This window comes from Lissotriton helveticus, chromosome 7, assembly GCF_964261635.1.
Source record: "Lissotriton helveticus chromosome 7, aLisHel1.1, whole genome shotgun sequence".
Classification (NCBI taxonomy): Eukaryota; Metazoa; Chordata; class Amphibia; order Caudata; family Salamandridae; genus Lissotriton; species Lissotriton helveticus.
In genome coordinates, this window is record NC_136068.1 from 1,229,811,023 (window position 1) to 1,229,826,378 (window position 15,356).

The following is a 15,356-nucleotide window of genomic DNA, read 5'->3' on the forward strand; positions in this document are numbered from 1 at the left end:
TTTGGGAATTGGTCATATATTTCTATTACTTTTTTATGGAAAAAGGTAGCTATGTCATTACACCTTTTGACTGAGACCGGGAGGGTTTTTGTATTTTCATGGGTTTTAACCACTCTGAATAGTTCTCTTGAGGATTTAGCCGATTGAGAGATTTTGTCTTCATAGAATTTAGCTTGAGCACTCTTCATATCATTATGATAGGTCCTAATTACCAGCTTGTATCTAGATGTTAATGCTGGTTCATAGTTCTTCCTGAATAGTCTACCCAGTTTCTTACATTGTGTTTTTTCATTCAAAGAGCTATTCATTATACCATGGTGCCCTTCTAAGGCATGTTTTATTGTTAATAGTTCTCATTGGGGCACATATATCAGCTGACTGGGTAATCCAGTCTTCCCATTGCTGATATTTCTCTTCTATGTAACCAGCAAATTTTGGAATGCTGTCCGTTAGGACCGTCTGCCAGGTTTCTGGGGCCATTCTAGCCCAACTACGCCTTACAACCGTTTGGGCTTGAGATTTCTCCTGCTGTGCGGGTTTGGTTAGGCCAAATCTAATTAGAAAGTGATCTTACCAGGAGACGGGGATAGTTTTTAGTTATGAGTTAAACCCCTCCGAATGAGTAATAATTGACCCAGATTTACTGTGTGCTATAATGTACGAAATTCCCAGTTCCCTGCTGTCTCTCTCTCGCCCGCCCACCCACCACCTGCCCTGAGCAGGTGGCAAATGTGTGTGTGGGATCTACACTTAGGAGGGAAAGGAAGGTTTGTGGTGAATGAGTGCATGTTATCTGGCAGGATGGAGCATTACATGCTCTCCACCTGTCTTGTTTGAGGATCAGGCAGAAAGCAGGAAATGGTTTGGGATGCAATGCAGCCAGTTCCCAACGCCATATTAATGCCTGGTTTTCACAGCTGGTAACATTTGGTCTGTTGTGCCACCTGGCAAATCTGGATGCGGAGACACTTGCCATCCCATGTGTAAATCTGTTCCACACAGCTTGTAATCAGGCCTAAGAGTTTGAATCCTTCTTGTTCAGTGTGTGTATTAGCCATGGACTGTGGCCCTAATATAGCTCATTAGCTGATAGTGAAGGAGCTTCATGTGCTGTCCATGCACATACATTTTCAGCTTTTGCTCTGTTATGCACTAGGGGCCTACTCGGTAATCAGACCACAAAAGAAGACATTTATACTAAACTGTGCTAAATAGTGAGAGTACTGAGATCAGCTCACGAAGATGTAGTACATTTATGGGTGACAATTCACCCCATTGAGACCTAGTCAAGGCAAAGACCCGTAATCATTTGGATTCGATGTTAGCATAACTGGCGTACAAAGGTCTTCAAGACTCCCCAGACCATGTTTTATCAAGCAAAATGCTATCAGAAAATACCCTGGTTAAAATCTGTTGAAAGTATTCTTAGGGTCACCAAACGTAGTCACTTCAAGTATACCCAAGTTGCCATATAAAAGAAGGATGTGGTGAATACTGGGTAAGCTGCACCAGTCAAAATGGCTCCTCCTTCAAGAAGGAGGAGAATTTGTTATGCGCAGTATCCATCATCCATCTTGCATCTTGCCCCCTTTGCTATTTAGTTTCTATTCAGGCCTCTGCTTTTTGTGGTTTAATTGGGCATGAAGAATAGCATTCCCCTAGTGATGGTTTCTTCATCTGTGATGAAGTACCTCCTCCTTAAGCAGATGTGTTACATGTTATGCTGATACACTTTGGCTTCACTATTTGATCAATTAATTTTCCCACACGTTGAAGCATAGTTTTTGTTGCTAAGTAATGATCCCTTGGTATTTGTTGGGAGGGTTGTCCCCTGCATTAAGTACAGTCATGTTTCCCTGCCATGAATGCCCGACTTGGACTATCTTGTTTTTTGATTTTGGTCCCGTCCTCAAGTGTGTGCGCGAAGGCTTAGGTCTGTCCCCTGACATTATGGAGGTCCTTTAGCAGTCCTGTAACCTGGAGGGACGTGCAGAGTGTTCTCATTTGACCAGCAGTGGATTACTGTCTCTGACATGGGTATAGCATGTAAAACCGTAGTTATGAGCTGACCCTTTTATCTGTGTAACTCTGTAACTGGAGTGGAGCTCTACTGACCCACTTGTGTAAAGTTCCATTCCTATTTGCTAATCTACATCCTAGCACTAACATCACAAATGTATGATATGCATGCGTCTGTGTGACCACGGTGGTATATAAATTGTGTGTATAAATGAACCAGAATAAATGAGAACGCCGGGTTCCATTATGTAAGCCCCTGGCCTGTTCTTGTACACAAGATGAATATGTGGTTGTTTTCCCAGAAAGTAGAAGTATATTTCAAATATTCTGGATTCTGGAGGGAGGAGACAGGGCTTCCTTTAAAAATTCGATTAAATCCTTATGCAGAGAGGGCCTGCTGCCATTTGGTAGATTGCAAGGGTAAAGGGTCACACTGCAGTTTCTTGTTAAGTGTATGAAGGGTCCTTTAGGTGAAGCCATCCTTTTATCGCTTTCCTTATAACTGTTTTGTGTGGTTGTTTGCAGCATGTGGCTTTGTTCTGGGCACTTCAGGCTGGAGACTACCCTGCTGTGAGTAGCACCACTCTGCACAAAGGCTGTGTGGAGAACAGCCTAAAGAGAATACTCAAAAGAACCACCCCTAGCTGGTTCTGAAAGTACCGACAGACAATCTGCATGCCCAGTCGGCTTTAACTATATATAAGTGAGAGCCACTGACACATTAGTTGTTCCCGTTCCAAGTTGTTTTGACCACGGAAGGAAGTGCTCCGAAGAACACTGCTCTACAAACAGAGCTGGTGTATGCTTCATAATCAGCATTCCAGAAGTGAGGGAACATCACCTGAAGTCCTACCTGGAAGGAACAAGCTGTCTGCTTGTCCTGAATTGCCTTAAGGCCAACCTGCCTGCTATAGGGAGGGAAATGCCATTCCTGCAGGAGGTGTGATTGTCCATGACAAGTCAGAAGCAGATTACCTCAAAGGTTAAGTATCCGCCCACTTAAGAAGATGAAGTGCTCCAAGCTGTGTGCTCCAGGAACAGGAGAGCTGTCTCCTCCTATGAGTGACTACACCCCTATAACATCTGCACAGAAGAGAGTGGCCGCCTCTGCTGCTGCGTTTCGCTGACTTGACCTCAGGGCCACTGTCACCACTATTGGAAGAGTGAGAGAGAGCCATAATTGGACTGCAAGTCACTGTTGTGGCCGAAGGGCAGACAAAAATCTACAGTTGTCAAATAAAGACAACTGGGCCTAAAAGAGTAACTTAGTGCAGTCACACTGCATCTTTTCATGATACTTGCCCGAGACGGAACTTGAACCTGGGAGAGGCGACAGAGTAAGGGGAGGAGGGAAGGATGGATTACCAGCCCCCAGTACAGTTGCTGCACACCAGCGATTTTTTTGCACGTGAGGTGTCTATCGTTCAAACAAGCCTGAAACAGAGAAAAGCAGGTATTAACTGTTTCAGACTTGTGCTGTCTTTATTTCATTCCTTAACTCGAAGTTTTAGGTTTGAACTTTAGACACTGCTATTGCAAAAATCTGGCGCATGGCTCTGTGGATCAAGCGCAGCTCTTCATGATGCAGCCCCTGAGCTTCAAGCACCCCAACATGACCTCCCTTTGAGGCTTGTGACTGTTCTCCATCTCTACCACTGAGAAACAAATGATGAAGGGGCTTTTCTTTGCGCAGTTTGCAGAGCTATATTTGGATGTACTCTGGGACATCGGATGCGAATAGCCCCAGCCCCCAAGTATTGTATTTTATTGTTATTGCATTTATATAGCGCTTACTACCCCTGACGAGGCATAGAAGCGCTTTTTCGGCGAGCATCACGCTACTCCGGGACCCATAGAGGATTAGTGTTCAATTAGTATAGTGAAACATGCAAGTACATTTTAAGTGGTGGATAGGTTAGTCAGTTATTCGGATTTCGAATGATAGCAGAAGGATAGAGGAGGACAAAGGTTTGTATTTATATAGCGCTTGTTGACGCACGCTATTCAGGAAGCCTATAAAGGATTAGTGGTGAATTGATATGGTGAAATATGAAGTAATTTCAGTGGTGGATATTAGTCAGTTACTTGAAGTGAGAAGAATAGCAGAGGGATAAAAGGGGAAGAAAGCTTTGCATTCATATAGCACTTGTTCCCCTGATGGTGAGTAGCATGCCACTCCGGAACCTATAAAGGATTAGTGATGAAAATGAGTATAGTATAAAGATGAAGTAATTTGAGTAGTGGATATGTTATCCACTTGTTTGGGTAGTATATTAGTATAGTTGAATATGGAATTTGAGAAGTGAACATGTTAGTCTGTTAATTTTGATTGAAAAGGATAGTGGAGGGATAAAAGAGTGAAGGATGTTTTTATTAGGTTTTTGTTTAGGTCTTAGCAGTAGGAGGAGGCTTTTGGATGAGTAAAAAGGAGTTTTGGAGGGGAGGAGTCAGAGGGAAGAGTTTAGAAAGGTTTGTTTTAGAGGAGCAGTATAGTAAAAAGAGGTGTCAGATGATGCAAGGAGAGGTAGAGTAGGAGAGAGTTTAGATCATAGTAGTGGTATGGGTTTTGGGATAAATGAGAGAGTGGATGTAGAGGATGTATTGATGTATAGGATGAGAGATAGGGTAGTGTATTGGAAGGAGTAGTAGAAAAGAAGTTTGAGATGAGTCAGAAGGTTGGGCTAGAAGATATATTGACCGAAGTATAGGCTGAGAAATAGGGTAGTGCATTGGAAATGCTAAATTAGAAGAAAGTGATAAATATATAGATCCATAAGTACATTGAAAGTATATAGATACATAAAGGAGGTAAGTATATGTAGATTAAAGATATTGATTATTATTATTATTATTATTTGAAGCTTGTATATGTAGATTAAAGATATTGATAGAGGCACAGGATGAGAAATAGGGTAGAGCAGTGGTTCCCAACCTTTTGGCTCCTGAGGACCCCCATTGAGGCAGGACTGGAAGCCGGGGACCCCCAAGCAATCTGTATGATTTAAATTAAAAAACATTAAAACAGTAATTTGAAAAAAAAATAAAAAAAACCTAGGTGTGCACACAAAACAAATAGTTGAATTACTAAGGATTTTAGTATTTTATATTGAAAGAATCTGCAAAACCTTTATTGGGAAGGTTGATTCTGCATCTCCGTGGCTAACATTTAAATGGTTGGTTTTATTAAATGGTTGGTTTTATTTCACAGTACGAGGCTCCTTCTTCTGCCAGGGCAAGACTGGAAACCCAAAGCAGCCCTGGCAAATGTTTTCAGACCAGTCCCCATACGCTGCACACCAAGTGCAGTGAGTGAGTCTAACCACTACAAAGGGGGCTTTGGGAGGTTCTCCCCCCCCCCAAGACAATTTAGGAAACAATAGTGCATTCTACAACACATTTATCATTATAAATTGGTTTGTTTTAGCTTTTAAAGAATAGTAAATGATGACCTTACTATCCACCGGGATACGACAATCTTTCTTGGGGTTCTTCAATGATTCCCTTATTTTCACCCTTCAGCAGTGCCGCTCATCTCTCCATAGTCCCTCTGTCACATGTATTTAATTTGTTTTATAGCATCTCTCATACCATTGTAGGATGTCAGAGCACTTTACAACACACACACATATAGGGCAGATATACAAGCCCCCTTGCGCAACCGGTGCATCACAAAAAGTGACGCTCGGCTGGCGCATTTTAGTCCCCCATATTTACAAAGTCAGGAAAAGCCACCCATGCATGGTTTTTCCTGTTGTAAATATGGCCCCTGTGCACGCCGCACTTTGCGTGAAAGGTGCATTCCGTGGGTTTTGCTGTGAGCCAACGCAACACCCAAAAAACCAGACACATTTCCAAATTTACGAGGAATCGTAAATCTGGAAATGTGTCTGAATGCTACACCTCCTCAAGGGAGGCCTAGGGAGGCGCAACACGAAGAAATGTATTCATTTCTCCTCTTTGTTTAGGAAGATGAAATCCCCTCTAGTGATTGTTTATGTGCAGAAAGAGAATACTACCTGCACATAAACAATCTCCCCACAACGCAGGCATCCTTGCACCATGGTGCAACGGTGCCGGCGCACGGCAGCAGTTTGTGCACCAGCGCAGGGAGAGCACTGAGATGCATCATACTGTGGTAAATATGTTGCATCCCTGTGCTTTGAAAATGACTAAGTGCAGCGCAGCCAAATGGCTTGCAGCACTCACTGAGTCACTTTCCTTGTAAATCTGCCCCACAGAGACAATGAATCATACATGTAAACCAGTGTATAAAAAATGTTACATAAGGCAAAGGCGACTACAAGTTGTAGGATTCACATGTCATTCATACTGGTAGGCATAATATAGTGTTTAGCATTGACTTGAACAATGAAACTTTATTTCCATTCAAATAAACCTTTTTAGCAGCATCAGGATAATGAAAGACTTGGAAAAAACATAAGTTACTATCTTGTACCATGCAGTTTGCAAACATCTTTTTGATACCAGTTTATATGTCACTGTGCTAGATCAGGATTGTCACCTATAAACTGCACAGTAACTAAAGAATCTCTGTGACAAAAGCAGTAACCCACTGACCTATGCAGATAAAACACAGTTGTTTTTTAAAAATGCAGGTACACTTTCTTTGCAAGAGGCATATTAACCCTCTGTGCTACATTAAATAAGTCAAGCTGCCACTATACACAACTCATCTCTCTCTAGCAGGAACATTAATCACTGGTGTTATCTTGACACTTTTATTGTTGCTCGAAAGCCTCTAATTATACTTGGGATTTCGCAGTGCTTTTAAAACTGCTGCCTGAGGACCCCCTGGGAATGTGTCACGGACCCCTAGGGGTCCGCGGACCACAGTTTGGGAAACATTGGGGTAGAGCATTGGATATGTGTTTTCAGGAGAAAAGTAACAGACACAGATCCAAGTACATGGAAGGTACATAGATGCACAATGGAAGTATGTACATGTAGACCAAAGATGATTTTTAATTATTTATTATTATATTTCTCCTAACATAATATTATTTTACATGTTTATACAAAGTAATACACTAAGATAGGTACATATCTATAGTGAAAACAAATGCTTATATACAGAGGCATATGCTGTAAAATTTCTGTTTGCGTATGGTGCCTATGTGGTGAAAGAGCCAAATCTTGAGTAGTTTTCTGAAGATAAGGTTGTTGTTAGTGGACCTTATGTTGGGGGGTACAGAGTTCCATAGTTCAGCTGCTTGAACAGAGAAGGATGTGCCACCCATGTTTTTTTTCTTGTATGGTGGGATTTTGAGGCGAGATGCTCCTTTAGAGCGCAGGTTCCTTTGTTGAATGTGTTTGGTGATTTTATTCCTGATGAAGAGTGGTCCTATTCCATGTATTGCTTTGTGGGTGATACAAAGCAGCTTGAACGTGGTTCTTCTGGCAACCGGTAACCAATGCAGGGCTTTCAAGGCAGGAGATATGTGGTCTCGCGGTTTGATATGCAAGCCGAGTTCTGAATCCGTTGTAGTCTTTTCATGGTTGTTAAAGGTGATCCGTGGTAGAAGTTATTGGCGTAATCGAGTTTGGACAGAACAAGGGAGATGGTAGCTTGGACCTTGTGTGGAAATCCCAAATGAGGGAAGATTCGTCGCAGCGTTTTTATGGTAGCAAAGCTTGATCTTGCTAGTTTATCCACTTGGGCATTCATCGACAGCTTGGAGTCCATGGTCATTCCGAGGTTTCTTACTTCCTTTGATACTTTAGGCAGTGATCCCAGTTCATCAAGCCATGCGGCAAGCGGGTTGTAATGTTTCCAATCGCCACACATGAGTATTTCAGTTTTTGAAGCATTCAATTTGAGATGGCTCCAAGTCATCCACTGATCCACGGCTCTGAGACAGCTAAAAATTGTCGATTTTCCAATGTCTTTGGGGCATTCCAGTTGAAGGAGTATTTGCGTGTCATCTGCATAGTTATAGCACGTGAGGTGAAATGTATTGATCAGTACTGGTAATGACTTCATGTAGATGTTGAAAAGCATGGGTGAGATGATAGAACCTTGAGGGACCCCTGCTTTTGTGGAGTACGGTTTGGACGAGAAAGGTGGGGTATGAATGACATTAGTTCTGTTTAGAAGGTAGGACGCGATCCAGTCTAGAGCAGTTCCCTCTATGCCGGCTTCATAAAGTCTTTGTTTCAGAGTGTCATGGACAACCTTGTCAAAGGCAGCTGAGAGGTCCAAGAGAATTAGCGCAGCAACCTCGTTGCGGTCAACTGTATTCTTTAGGTCATCCCAGATTGCAAGGAGGGCAGATTCAGTGCCTCTTCCTGGACGGAATCCTGTTTGGAAGTCTGAAAGTATGTCATTCTCTTCAATGAATTGTGACTTCTGGGTGAACTTCTCTTTCTATCAGTTTGCCCAGGAAAAGTCCATTTGTAATGGGTCTGTAGTTATCAGGGTTCAGCGGGTCCCAGTGTGTTTTCTTCAGGAAAGGGCGTATGTATGACTTTTTGAGTTCTTCTGTAAATATTCCGTTAGTTAAGGAATCGTTGATGATTCTTCTTACTGGAGTGGCAGTAGAGTTTGTTAAAAGAATTGTCTTGAAAGTTTGTGGCGGACAGGGATCAGAAGGGCTGCCGGCAGGCCTGCTTGCTTTGACCAGGTCCATAAATTCATCTTGTGAGATGTGTTGGAAGGAACGGAGAGGCTTGATTAGAACATTCTTGGATTGTTGTTTTGTACAAGGGTTGGTGCTGCTGCTTTGTTTCTGTTTTAAGTACGAGTCCAACGTGTCTGCTTTATCCGTGTAATGATTTGCCAGTTTGTCTGTGAAATCTTGAGTAACAGGATGAGTTCCTTCTAGGCAATTTGGTTTGCGAAATTCATTGAGTATCTTATAGAATTCTTTATTTGCACATTTAGCGTTTTGAATTCTGTCTGAATAGTACCTTTTCTTAGTTTTTTTGATAGCTGACTTGTATCATTTGTTAATATTCTGTAGGTGAAGTTTGTCTTGTTTGGCGTTTGTTTTGAGCCAGGTATGTTGCAGCTTTCTAATTTGTTGTTTTATGTCTTTTATTTCTCTGTTTCTCCATTGCGCTTTTTTTCTTTTGTTCTGTTGTGTGGTTTTGAGTGGTATCAGAATGTCAAAAGTTTCCTGTAGCCACTCATAGATTTTGAACAGAATTTATGGTTTCCAGATTTGTACTGGATGTTAGTTGTGTTTCCAAGTGCTCCAAATTGAGTTTGTTCCGCGGCCGATAGGTGAATGGATGTAAGGTAGTTTTAGGTGAGTCGCTTAGCATTGTTTTATGTTGGAAAGCAAGCAAGTGGTGGTCTGACCATGTGACTGGCGTTATAGTTTGAAAGGTAACTAGTTCAGTATTAACAAAAATTACATCTGGGATATGTCCAGCGGTGTGTGTTGGATTGTGGACAATCTGATGCAGGTTCAATGCGTCTAGGCCGGTGATTATTGTTTTTGGATGGGTCATATCGGGTTTATCAAACCAGATGTTAAGGTCACCCAGAACACATAGGTTGGAGTGTATTGTTATCAGGTTTGAGACTATGTCTAGAAGTGCTTCTGGGAATGTTGCCTTGCTAGGTGGAGGTCTGTAAAGGAGCAGGAAGTTACAGGAGGAAGACGGTGTAGGATTGCATCTTGTTAGAAGAGCCTCACAATTCTTTATGGAGTTGTTGTCAATTTTAGTGATATGTATTGTTTGCCTGAATACAACAGCTAGACCACCTCCTTTTCTGGCTATATGATTGTGGGTGATTATTTGATAGCCTAGAGGAATGGCTTCATGCAGGACTGGAGCCATATCTTCTCCCAACCATGATTCGGTTAGGAATAGTATGTCTGGTTTTTCATTGGTGAGAAGGTCGTAGATGTGATGCTTGTTTTTAGAGAGGGATCGAGCATTTATCAGTAGACAGTTTAGTGAGTGGCCTTTGGTGATAGTGGGACTTTGTTTTGTAGAAGAGTGATCAATATTGTGTGGGTTTGAAGCAGGTGTGTTTTTAGTGCTGGTATTAGCTGTATTAGGATAGCAATCGTGTAGCTGTTCTGTATTGTGTTCCTCATCCAGCATGCTAAGAAGGCATTTTGATGGGTCTTCGTGTGTATGAGTTGGAGATGGTGTTTGATAGTGAGTTGGAGTGCTGTGTTGCTTTTGTTTTGTAAAATTGTTGTGAAGTAGACATGGGGAAGCAAAGTTGTGAGGTGTGGAATGTTGCTTATATTTTTGTGTGTGTTTAAGGTGGAAGGTGTATGAGTCAGGGGAGGTGGTGCAGCATGTTGGTCATGTAGTAGTGTTCTAAATTGTCCAATGGATGAGAGGCGGTTAGAAGAGAGGTGCTGTATTGCTGTATCTGTGTTAGGTGTGGTGGAAAGGGTGAAAGCTTGGCATTGGAGTTTGTTCCTTTGGGTGGTTTGAAAGGTAGGTATATGTTTGTATTTTATGAGGGTATGTATTCTGAGGTGTTGCGCTTTGGAGATCTTGTTGTGCTTGTGTGTGTGATATGTTTTGCTTTTGAGGAGTAGTGAAAAGGGGTGCTGATGTATATGTTTCATGCAATGGACTTGGTTGTATAGTATTGTTTGTGAGAGGAGGTTGTGACGTAGAGGGGGTGATGTGTTTATGAGTAGGGTGTATGTTGTGTGTAGGAGGGAATGAAGTAGACGTGAAAGTGTTTATCTTAGACTGGTTTGTTGCAAGAGTTACAAAGTCACGTGGTGTGCAGTGTGTGTGTTGTGCATTAGTGTTATTATGGTAGAAGGGAGAGGAGGGTGTTTGTTGGACAGCTGATGGAAGGATGATTATATGTTTGTTAGTGATAGAAGGTGGTCTGTTAGTTGTAATTACAGCAGGGAGAGTGTGTGTGAATGGGATGTAGTTATGTATGGTGTTGGTTTGGTGTGGTGTTTGTGATAAGTGTATTGGTTAGTGGTATAGGATAGAGTTGTGTATTGTTTGTAGGTGATGGTGGATATGTGTGGTAGGTGGGATAGTAGGGTGTGTAGGTGTGGTTTGGTTGGGTTTGTGGTGCATGTTGGTATATTAATCTGTGCATAGTGTTGTGCGTGGTGTACATTTGGTGTGAGTGTGTTGCTCTGTTTGTGGATGGTGTGAGGTGGGTATTGCTAAATGAGAAAAAGGGCAGCATTTCTGGCCCGAGTCCCGACCAGTCTTGAACAGGCTCAAACAGGCAACTGCCCTTGTCCTCTCCGCCCTTAATAGTCTCAAACAGGCAACTGCCCTTGTCCTCTCCGCCCTTAACAGGCTCATACAGGTAACTGCCCTTGTCCTCTCCGCCCTTAGCTGAGACGCCCTAAGCCTGGCCTCTTATAGTCCTAGTAATCAGGTGACCCCTTCAGCCAATGGGAACCCTTGCCCTAACACTATCCAATCACTACACTAGCACTAAAATCTAGAACCAATAGGAGACCAGGACCTTACAGCCAATCTTAGCCCTATTCCAAGCACCCAATCAGTTCAAAAACCCTGATCTCTATGTCACTGGCTTGTGAACACAAAATGGTGGCTGGGGTGCACTGTTTTAACATACAGGTCTTAGCACAGAGCAAAGGAGAAATTTGGAGGGAAACAGATTTGTCACCAAGGAATGAGAGAGATGAACTACAGAGGTTGGACTTCAAATCCCACAGTTCAACACGTTAAATGGGAGCTATCATGGGCAGGGAAAAACCACAAGTTTAAAACACAAAACAGGTGATAAAATAGGCAATCACAGGCAGGTCAAAACTACAGTTTTAAACTTTAACAACCACAGGCAAAGATAGTAATCACAGAAAGGGAAAATCGTTTTTTAAACAACTTTTTGTTTTGGGAAGAGATAGCACTAGTCTGTCTCCTTATCACTTCCTGGACTCTGCTCACTACAGTCTGGGGCACAGGTAGGCTGCAACTCACAAGATGGAGGAGAATGATTTGGGGTGCACCCAGCAAGGCCTTAGGGGGCCTGGGCAGGTGTGAGAGGAGGGCTCAGACTTGCCTGGTAGCTGAATAGCCAATGGTCTTCTGGCCTGGGGGTGGGGGCTGGGGAGCTGCTTTTCCTGTTCAGAATCTCCTAGGAGACAGACAGGCTCAAACCACACTTTGGACTACTACAGGTAAAGGCCTCACTAACTTGAAATCTAACAATACTGTTTGAATAACACTTTACTCCCTCTGCTGGCCATAAAACGAAGTGCACAGGCCCTAGTAAACACAGTTTAAACAGCTCACAGAAGCACCCTCTGATGTAGAATATCCCTGTTGCTGGGGGAGGGCAGGGAGGGGGGCTGGTTTCACTGGCTTGTGAACACAAAATGGTGGCTGGGGGTGCTCTGTTTTAACATACAGGTCTTAGCACAGAGCAAAGGAGAAATTTGGAGGGAAAACAGATTTGTCACAAGGAATGAGAGGGATAAACTACAGAGGTTGGACTTCAAATCCCACAATTCAACACGTTTAATGGGAGCCCCCTGGATCCCGAACGAGGTTTGACTATATGTGAAAAAAATATACAGGTAAAAGGGGATTCATTAAAAGCCTACAGTAAAGGGAAAAAAAGTTCCATTGAGAACCGGGTTAACATAATTTGTGACATGCATGTACGAGGCAATGCAATATGAAGGTAACTATTTTGTCTGGAGTAAGGAAGTTATTGCGGACAAAATGATCACTTAAAATATGCACTGTGAATATCATTCTTCTGGAATGTCCTGACAGTGACAGATCACACAGTAAATATTTTGACAGAGGAAACATTAGATGTTTTGATAGATCATTCATTATATCCCAGGACACCAGGGAGAATGTCAGTACAGCTTGAACTCAATTACATTTGCGATTCTCCTGCGGAGAGTATCCTGTGAATGAATACAATTAAAATGCAATTTGTAACTTCTTTACAATACCGGCATGTCAACTCATCAGTGCTAACGATTTAATATATTGAAATGTTTTGAAATATGTGCATCTGTATGTCCAAATATTTAAATATGGTTGTTATTTGTAGTTCATACTGAGTGCTGCCATTTGCTCATAAACACAAATCTGCAGATACATTTGTTTACATGTGTTAAAATATATTTACATACTTATTGAATGTAAATAATGTATTCCCCCACACTTTAATCGGCCATATACACTGGAAAAAAGATAATTTTAACGAGTGGACCTGAGTCACAAAGATATTTGCAAACCTATATGCAACGTGGGTGTTCACAGAACTGCTTTTCGAGTTCAAAATCCCATTCCTGGTACACGGTCATGAATGTTGGGAAATCTGCCCTGTAGGTGATTTTTCCTTATACAGAAAATCTGCCAAAATGGTGACATTTATATGAGCAAATCCTACTAATAAAACTTAGTAGGAAATCTGCCTTTTGTGCATGGTCAAACCTTATTTTTTGCTGGCGTAGAACATTGTACATTTTACAGCAGTGATGTGCCTGTGCTCCCCTTTTAAACATGGTTCAATTGGCATATTCCTAATTGGTATATATAACTTACCTATCAATCCCTAGTTAAATGTCACTAGTGGATTGCAGCACCTATTGTGTCAAACACTACAGTGGCGGTGAAAAACATGGCTTCAGGCCTACCATTGTAGCCTGACTCTGGAAGTTTAAAAACTGCAGTTCGACCTGTAAAAAGAAACCTTTTTGACTGGTTCAAATCTTCCTTTTAAATATTCATGTCACCCTTTTTAAGCCTTGCAGTTCACACAGCATGTGCATGGTATTTAAAAGGAGGACATGTAACATGTCCGTACAAAGGACTAATGCAGAAACATTATTTTCTACTATGGCAGGCATAGCTGTCATGTGTAGAACTCCAGAGTACACATTAAAATCCTTATACTGCATCTCGGGAATAGGACTAGGTACAAAAATAATTCAACAACTATGTTTAATAGTTATTAAAACTCCAATTGAATGGTGAGGTTGGATTTCTAATACATTTTAAGGAAAAGTAAATTTTTCCTGATTGAAGTTCCTGGAGGCAAAATTTCCATTGGCTCTCCTACTTATGCCAGCCAGTAGTTAGTCTTTAAATCAATGTGAAATTGGTGTGAAGTGCCTCCCAAGAGCAAATAATGGGCCTCTGTGAATGAGCAGAAATTACTCCACAAAACCTGGCAGAATAAGCATGGTGGGTCTGTGCGTATCCTTTTTGACATTACAGTGGGAACTTATTTGAAAGGAAGGGAAACCGGATGCAAAAGCAGTTCTTGTGTATCCACTGTCTGGTTGCTGAACATCTCTGTTTTGTTCTCCCGGACTCCTGTCTCTGGGCTTGTTGGAGGTGGAGTGACTGCCATTAACTGGATTTTAATGTTCGTTGTGAGAGGACACTAGGCTTACTATAGTACACTCCCTCCACAAACACTCAGCCTTCGAAGCCTAAAATTAGAGGGGCAGAAGACTTCTACCATCTTCATAGTGCCTAAAGTTAGCAGGGTTGGCATGGAGATCTTTTACCCCTTTGGTTAGGGTGTGCCCAGGAGTTATATGAGCTAGTGAGCCTGTGCCAAGTATAAATGTGGCACCTCCGGACACCCACTTCAGAAGTCTCCTGGACCTGAGGAGAACAGAGAGGGACTGAACTTGCTTTCTGACCTGATCAGAGCCCTGAACAACTGGACCTGCTCTCTCTTTTGCTCAGGACAAAGAAGTGGGCTTCAAGGGCCATACGTTTGACCGCCTGTTAAAGTTACAGGGACACAACAATCTACAGGAGGCCTTTTTCTGCAACTCCCCAGCTGGCCAGTGGCAACTGGACCTATACTGGACCCTATTGTTTGGCCTCTGCCTGACACTTTGTGACTCTTTAATTGCCTTCCCAAGGTCCTGGGGATCTTTAGATGTGTAATCCTGTGGTGGATGGGGACCTAAAGGATTAAAGTCAGAAGGAAACCCCTTTGAAAAGGAGGAACCGGGATGGTGTATCCAAGTCCCACGCCATCACGGTCATTGTCCCAAGCCACACTACATAACGGTCAGTGCCAAATTACAGCTATTGACTCTCATTGGCACGTTTTGCTTCTTGGGGCTATTCCTACTTAAAGCTTTAAAAAAAATCATATCTCATATTCTACCTATTGGAATTTTGTCAATTAAATGTAATTTTGTTTATTACATTTTACTATTTTTTCCAATTTGGTTTGGGACTTTGTTTCGAATTTGTACTGTACTACTGTTTTGATACTGCATACACATTGCTGTAAGTTAAGACGGTCTACTCTGTGCCATAGCTACCAGGGGGTTGAACTCAGCTTAATTAATTGACTTTAAGCATTTACCCTGACTAGGATTGTGATTATTCCTTGAGGTTGGTAGCCA